Genomic DNA, 8878 nt, shown 5'->3' with positions numbered 1-8878 from the left:
GGCTTTACTTCATCTGATAACAATTAAATAGTCCAACCCCCCCTCCCCTCCAACAAACGCGAAGTAAATTATACTAAGTAAAATTAAAAGTAACTAAGACAAAAGTTTAAACAAGCTTCTTATTTAAAAAGAAATTAGAATATAAAGACATGTTTTTATGTTAACAACATCTATTACAGCTCCTGGTGATGTTGTTAAGAAGAGTCGAATTCAAACTAGAAGTGTGGAGTAGTGGTCAAAGATTATACAATTTAATTTTAATTTGAGCTGGCTCAGTAACTCTATCGTCATAACAAATTCAAATGCCGGCGGCGATAATGCAAAGACTAATAATTACAAATTATCAGAACTAATAGGAACTAATGCAGTGAGCAAGCGGAGGTCAGAAACTCACGCTTATCTTACACTCCAAAAACCTCAGTTTAAAAACTGTCTAAGTGCTTTGCATTCTGGTAAGGAAATAGAAATGGGAAATTATAGTAAATACTGAAATTATAAACAACTGAGTAATTTATATAATATTAACCGAACATATCTTTGAAGAATAATTTTCTTTCTCTTCATGTATTCAGTTTCTTTCTTCAACACGTTTCCTTTTCATTTTACAATTTTTGTATTTAATTAGATTTCGGTCATTCTAAAAAACTAAATGCATTTAGAATGTATAGAAAAAGCTGCTAATTTTATTTCTTTGGTAATATGAACATTCAGAAGAAATATGAAATATATATGGCAAGGGTCGGTTACTAAGAACTAGTGTGGCAGAATTTTTAGAATTTAGTGATACACCAAGCAACAAAATCTAGAAATGGTAAAACTTTTAGAATTTAGAGCAGGCATTGGAAGCAGAATTTAGAAAGGCACTAGGCAACAAAATTTAGGATCCACAGAGATTGCATCAGCTGGCAAAATGCCTAGCTCCAGTCCTGTGTATGACGCATTAAGACACATTACAAGAATCGTTTAAACAATCAGTTTTCATTTTCTTTATTAATAAAAAATTCCTTTCTATAATGCCTGTCCATGTGATAAGCATTTTTGATTTCTTCCATGTTTGAGTCTAGTGAAAAGTAGAGAAAATAAAGGGAAGATAAACATGTTAAAAAAAGATTCTAGTATCAGAAGTAAAACATTCAAATATTATGTTTTCATTGTTCTTCCGAAAATTCTTCAAAAAGGGAAAGTTCATCACAAACTTTCTGTAAAGTGCATCCATTACGTGTTAATACCATGAAGACACTTTTCTGGATGTTATGGGCTGTAGCTACTGTAGTGTCGCTTCAGTTCCGTCAAGTTTCTAATTACGTTTAGTTAAAGCGGAATGGCAACACTTGCTAGTCTCCGCGAAGAACGAAGTAAACAAAGTTCGGTTTTCTATTACGCGATTCAACGTGCATGTAAAATGTAAATAAATTTATGAATAAGTATCTATAACTTCGTAAGGAATAAAATATTGGTTCTGTTGGAGTCAGAGAAGTGTTATTTTCCTACATTTGCATAGCAGACACTTCACTCGTGTATCCCGGCGCGATCGAATTCTGTAATGGTTGACGAAGAGGAAACCGAAATTAAAGCAACAACTGCGTCTGTCGCCAAGGTAAGGGTTGAATTTCCTCCTTTTTGGAAGCCAGATCCTAAAATATGGTTTATTCAATTAGAAGCACAATTTAGAAATGCGAAAATAAATGCAGATCAAACAAAATATGATTATGTTATAAGTTCCATTGAACCCGATATTTTGTCACAGGTATCTGATATTTTGCTAAGTCCACCACAAGATAATATCAGGCAATTAAAAATAGACTAATTTCATTATATGCTGATTCAGAGACTCAAAAAACCCAAAAATTACTGAGTGAATTAGAACTGGGTGACAAAAAGCCATCTCAATTGCTGTGTGAGATGCGTAATTTGGCGGGCGATAAAGTAACAGATACTTTCCTAAAAACATTGTGGCTACAACGTTTACCTGTTAATATGCGTAGCATTATATCTGTTAGTGGTGAAGATTTGTCAAAAGTGACTAAAATGGCCGATAAGATTTGGGAATTAAACGCTGTTGCTGCCCAAATAGCTGCTACTTCATTTATAACGGTGAAAACGGAAGTGATCGAAAGTTTACAGAAACAGGTTAGTGAACTTAGCTTACAAGTTTCTGCTTTATCCAAGCAACGTCACAGTCGTTCCTATTGTCCTAACCGATCCAAATCAAGAGATAGGAGTTACAGTGGTAACAGATCTAGTGATATTTGTTACGATCATAAAAAATTCGGTGATAAGTCATTTAAGTGTAAAGAACCCTGCAACTACTCATCAAACTCACAGACAAATAGTCCGGAAAACCAGCTCCCCGTCTCTCATTGACGACGGAGGGACAAGGGAAGCAGCTGAGTCGTCTTTTCATCAGCGACCCAATTTTTAATAGATGCCGGGGCAAAAATTTTTGTCATTCCACCCTTACCTGCAGATAAGAAAAAAATCTCAAAATTAGAACTCTTTGCTGCAAATGGTACGAAAATCAAAACATATGGCCAAAAATTACTCAAGCTTGATCTTGGACTCAGAAGATCATTCACATGGCCTTTCGTAATTGCGGAAGTAAACAAACCGGTAATAGGGATGGATTTTCTTGCAAATTTTAACATTTAGGTAGATTCCAAAAATCGGAAATTGATTGATGGTACTACATTGTTAACAACCAATGGAACTCCTTGTTTTCAAAATAACAATAGTAATATTCCAATTTTAAATGGCGTAAATGATCCACATAAACGTATCATTAACGATTTTCCGGATTTGTTAAAACTGAATTTAGTTAATAATAAAGTTAAAAATCATAACATCGAACATTATATCGAAACCAGAGGTCCACCAGTTTTCGCTAAAGCTAGGAGACTATCAGCTGAGAAACTCAAAGCGGCTAAAAGTTTTAATTTATGCTCCGAATGGGTTTATGCAGGTCATCCAAAAGTAACTGGTCGAGCCAACTACATCTCGTTATGAAGAAATCAGGTGATTGGAGACCTTGCGGAGACTATCGAGCGTTAAACAACGTCACGATTCCTGATAGATACCATCTCCCATTTTTAACAGATTGCAGTTCCATTTTAGCTGGAAAAAGAGTTTTCTCATCCATAGGCCTCATTAGAGCATAATAATAAATTCCGGTTCGCGAAGAAGATATACCGAAAACGGCCGTTCTCACTCCCTTTGGCTTATTTCAGTTCCCATTCATGACGTTCGGCCTACGAAATGCGGCCCCAGCGTTTCATGAACAGTGTGTTGAATGGACTAGAATTCATGTTTTGCTATTTGGATGACATTCTAATAGCCTCTCCTGATGAAGAAACTCATCGACAACATATACGAGTAGCCCTCGAGAGACGAAATAAATATGGCCTGTGTATTAATGCGGCAAAGTGTAAATTCGGTCAAACAAAATTTGCATTCTTGGGATATGAAGTGTCAGCTGAAGGACGTAAAACCTCTTTCAACGAAAGTTGATGTCATCAAAAATTTCTCAGAACCATTTACTAGTTTAAGACGATTTTTAGATGTGGTGAGTTTTTATTACAGATTCATACCAAATTAACAACAAGCTTTAACAACAATGCTCAGTAGTATTAAAAAGAACTGCAGAAAAGAAATAACCTGGACGGCACAAACAAGAAACGCTTTCCAGATCTTAAAAGATGCACTTATTCATGCCACAAACTTAACTCACCCATCTGAAAAGGCAGAAATATCGCTAATAACTGATGCTTCCGATACTGCCATTGGAGCCGTTTTAAATCAGATTGTGAACAATGAAAAACAACCCTTAAGTTTCTTTTTCCGAAATTTGACACCAGCACAACAAAAATATAGTGCCTACGACAGAGAACTCTTAGTCATCTACACAGCAGTGAAACATTTTAAATACATCTTAGAAGGGCGACCTTTTGCAATAAACACGGATCACAAACCACTAACATTTGCCTTCCAACAAAACTTGGAAAAAGCTTCGCCACGACAAGCTAGGCAACTGTCATAGTATATTGGCCAGTTCTCAACCGATATCTGATTCATACCAAGGGCATGAAAATACTGTCGCTGACGCTCTCTCTTGCATGGTCACCATTTCTGTACTATCTGCAATAGACTTACAAACTATAGTAGACTGTCAAGAAGACGAAGATTTGGAAATACTTAAAAAAAAACCAAACTTAAAAATCCTACAGATACCTATACCGGACAGCGACAAGAAAATTTACTGTGATACTTCTACAAATTATAATCGACCATACATCCCTACAAAGTTTCGGCAGAAAATATTTTCTTCCATCCATAATTTATCTCATCCTGGAATAAACGATAAAATTGATAACACGACGTTTCATATGGCCCAATATGAATAAAGACTGCCAAGTGTGGACTATCAAGTATGAGCATGTTTATCTTGCCAAAGATCTAAAGTTCACAGACATACACAGTCATCTTTGGGAGAATTCAAAGTACCTCCACACCGATTCCAGCATTTAAACATAGATCTGGTTGGTCCGCTACCTCCTTGTAAAGGATTTAAATATCTTCTAACCATCATCGATTGTTATACACGATGGATCGAAGTGGTACCGTTAGAAGATCAATCAGCAGAATCTATTGCTAAAGCTTTGATTTATACTTGGTTTTCACGCTTTGGAATTCCGAATCGCATAACATCTGACCAAGGTCGGCAATTTGATAGCCAACTTTTTCAAGCTTTTGGAAAATATCTTGGTTTTCATAAAAACACTACAACTGCGTACCATCCACAGGCAAATGGCCTGATCGAAAGACAACACCGAACTTTAAAAGCAAGTCTCAAATGTCATCTACTCGAATCAAAATCATGGCTGGAAGCATTGCTTGTCGTTCTCTTAGGCATAAGATCTGCCGTCAAGGAAGACTTAGGTTGCTCATCCGCAGAACTTGTATACGGAACCCCTTTAGCATTACCTGGAGAATTCTTTACAACAGTACCTCATATGAAACAGTCTGAATTTTCTCAAAACCTTCAGAAAATAATAAGAGATATGAAGCCAAGTCACCACCCATGGAAATAGAACAGTCTTTGTTTCTAAACATCTTTCCAACTGTTTTCATGTACAACAACATTAATAACCAACATTAATAATTCTTCACTACAGCCTATCTTGGACCGTATCCTGTAAGAGCACGAAAGGATAAGTATTTCAATATTGAAATCCAAGGAAAAGTTGTTTCAATAGACAGACTAAAGCCATGTTTCCTAGTGCAAGATTCTGATATTCCTTTCCAAAACTCTCATTCCAAGAAAGCGGAACTTGGGGGAAACACCTGCACTCAAGAACACTGAAGGAAATTTAGAAACTCATTATGAAACCAATACTACTAGAACCGGCAGACATGTGAAGTTCCCCAGTCACATTAAAGACTATCTTCCATAATCGCTGTCACTGGAAAGGGGGTGTGTAGTGTCGCTTCAGTTCCGTCAAGTTTCTAATTAAGTTTAGTTAAAGCGGAATGGCAACACTTGCTAATCTGTGCGAAAAACGAAGTAAACAAAGTTCGGTTTTCTATCCCGCGATTCAACGTGCATGTAAAATGTAAATAAATTTATGAATAAGTATCTATAACTTCTTAAGGAATAAAATATTGGCTCTATTGGAGTCAGAGAAGTGTTACTTTCCTACATTTGCATACCAGACACTTCAGGTATCTCTTAAATCCAACTTTTATTTTATTCGAAAATTAACCGCTCAATTAGCAGTCATTCCAAAATCCAAGCAACAAATTTCTCATAGAACAAGCTAATAAAAAGAATTACAAAAACAAACGATATTGACGCATACGTGTTACAAGATTCATTGCTAGGCAACTAGTTAGAGGCGAAAGGTTTCGCATAGTCTATAAATAATAGACTATAAATCTTGCCTTCAAATCCTTCTAAACTTTCCAAGCCGCAATGTATAAAATCCTAAAGTAAAATTACCCCTACCAATTCTGTAACAGCAAAAAATCAGAAATATTTAAAAAAACAAAGAAAGAAAAAAGGAGAGAGAGGGAAAAAGTGTAAAATTAATTTTATAGAGGAAACGGATGCATATTCTGAGAACTCTGAGACAATTACATGGAAAAAACTCTTATCATGGGGAAAAAAAAAAAAAAAAAAAAAAGACATTTTTAGTTAATTACATAGCTATTTTGCTTTTGCTAAGAACTGTTTCGTAAATTGTGCTTTAAAGTAAATTTACTTTATACCTTGTTTATTTTACAGATTCAAGATATTGTATAATAAGTGATCGCAATGGAACTTATCATAATATGACAGCAAAAAATAAAAATATTAATGTTATTTTTTAAATATAATTTCAATAGATTGCCATTATTTTAATGAAATTTATCAATATTACAATGTTTTAAAAAATTGTCGAAAAATTCCCAAATCTCGACATTAAAAATTTTCTGTAGAAACTGATCTTAATATTGCCAAATTTAGAACCGTTTAATAAAAGAATTCATATCTCTAAAAGCGAAAAGTTGTTTAAGATCGCTTCATTAGAAAAAAATGAAATAATTTTGAAATGCTTATACAGTCAAAAGTCGTTAATCCGGACTCGTCGGGACTTCGGCGATTCCGGATTATAGATCATCAGTTTAAATCTCGTAAGATGGCATGCAGAAATTCTAAAATTAAAAATATGAAACCGTAATTTATGAAATAAAGAACAATTATGATCTAAAGGGTATCAAAATTTGCAAAAAAAAAAAAGCTTAATATTTATTTGTTTACTTTAAACATTTCTTTCAATGTAAGTTGTTTAAGTTTTGCTTCGTTTCATGTGATAATACTTTCTCTTTAATTCTATTAAACAGACATAATTTCTTGTTCAGTTACAAAGTTCCGCTGTTCAAGTCCTATAATTGCTGTGTCGAGAACACCGACTAATTTGTCAATCTAAATTTTTTCGTTTTCACTAACCTCTGTCACTTTCTTCGCTATCGGAAGCGAATTATAATGACGAGGAACTTGTTTTAAATCATATCAAAGACGGAGCACATCGAGATGAAATACTAATTTGGTAAGGAATTATAAATATATAATATAATAAAAACATCTGCCCTGAAGATAAGGATAGTGCTGACAGATCAACTTCCAATTCATTACGCGCCCGCTGCGGCGTTTCCCCCGCCGAGCAGCGTGAAATTGATAAACAGATTTCGGATTTCAAAACATACTTTCGCTTTAGATCCTTTACATATTAACAAATATTTATCGGAAATTCTATTTGATATAATCGAAAGTTTAAGCTTACTTTTATAAAATTGCTCTTACAGTCTGCAAAAAATAATAAGCCGGATCCACTTCGAAAATTAAGGAACAACGCAATCATCAACATTAACTGAAATAGATAATTAGATAATTTTAGCTTATACGTCCATTATACATAAAACGCGCACGCGAAAACGTATTCTGCACTTGCGCACACTCATATGCGCAGTCGTAAAAGGTCTTACGCGCACGCGTAAACGCCTATGCGCATGTGTCAACGCGGCGCATGCGCAGAAAATTTTTAGTTTTGAGGTCCGGATTATAGATTATTCCGAATTATGGGTGTCCGAATTAACGACTTTTGACTGTATTTCACTTCTTGCTCAGAAACTCGAGTATCCCACCATTTATAAGAACAAATTATATCACATAAACGTATTCACCCATTCAAAAGATAACCGTATTTCTTAGTGAGTCGCCAAAAATATTCCTCCAAAATGCTAATTCACACTCAAAATGGCAGTCGTGAAAACAAACAGAAATTTCAGATGATTAAAATTAAGGGCCTTCAGCCAATTTTGGCCGAAATTAAGGACTTTTAAGGACAAAAAAAAAAAAAAAAAAAAAAAAAAAAGCGGTTTAAAAAATACAAAGAACTTTTAAGGACCGTACGAACCCCATCAATTCAAAGGCCTTTTACTCTTTGCATTACTCTGGCGTATTGCACAATTTCAAATATAGTACCTGATACTTTAGCTGGTACTCTTCCACTATCAGTCAGTGCAGAAATGGAAAGCACCTATATGAAGTCCTTCAACTTAACCATGCTGAAGAATTTAACAACCAAACCTTTCTGCCATTCAACTATGAAAATAAAATTAACCCCAGTGTTATTCATACAGCGCTTTGCTTTAGCAAAATGAAATTCCCTATGTCTGCAGAAAATTCAAATAGTTCATCTCCAGTTGCCTGTACTGGTGGATCAAAAAATTGATGGAAAAGTTGGTTCTGCAGTCTATTTTTAAATTACCCCTTCAAATATAATAAAATGAAAAGGCCATCTCCATAATAACAATAGTGTTTTCCACGGAATTGCCATAATAACAATAGTGTTTTTCAGCGGAATTGTCAACCAAAAAAGCAGCGATTGAAATAGCCATTCTCCAAAATCTGAACCAATTAGCATAACATCCGACTCCCAAGCTGCTATTTTAGCGATTAACATTCCCTTACTTTCCGACTACAAAATTCAAATTTCATGCATCAAAGGACATAATGGCCATTTTTATAATGATCAGACAGATGAACTAGCCAAAGGATCAAGATCTATTAATCAAGATGGTACTGAAATCATTATTCCATGGCCTCGCTCAAATTTCAAGTACCAACGCACATGTAACTTTATCCTCAATGTAAGCTTCGCATCTCTGTACTCGAAACCTTCATTAAATTACTATATAACAGGACACGACCCTTCCTCACATATTTCTGCGCAAGAAATATGGCGAACTCCGATATCTGCATATGTAGGGAACAGCAAACTTCTGATCATTACACTTTCTCATGCCCCTTAACTGGGGATATTCACATAAAATCCCCACGAAC

Source organism: Stegodyphus dumicola, chromosome 9 (genome assembly GCF_044657685.1).
Source record: "Stegodyphus dumicola isolate Sdum_Otavi_A_Nest chromosome 9, ASM4465768v1".
In the NCBI taxonomy this organism is placed as follows: Eukaryota; Metazoa; Arthropoda; class Arachnida; order Araneae; family Eresidae; genus Stegodyphus; species Stegodyphus dumicola.
The sequence above is the reverse complement of the archived record's forward strand: the minus strand, read 5'-3'. Positions refer to the sequence as shown.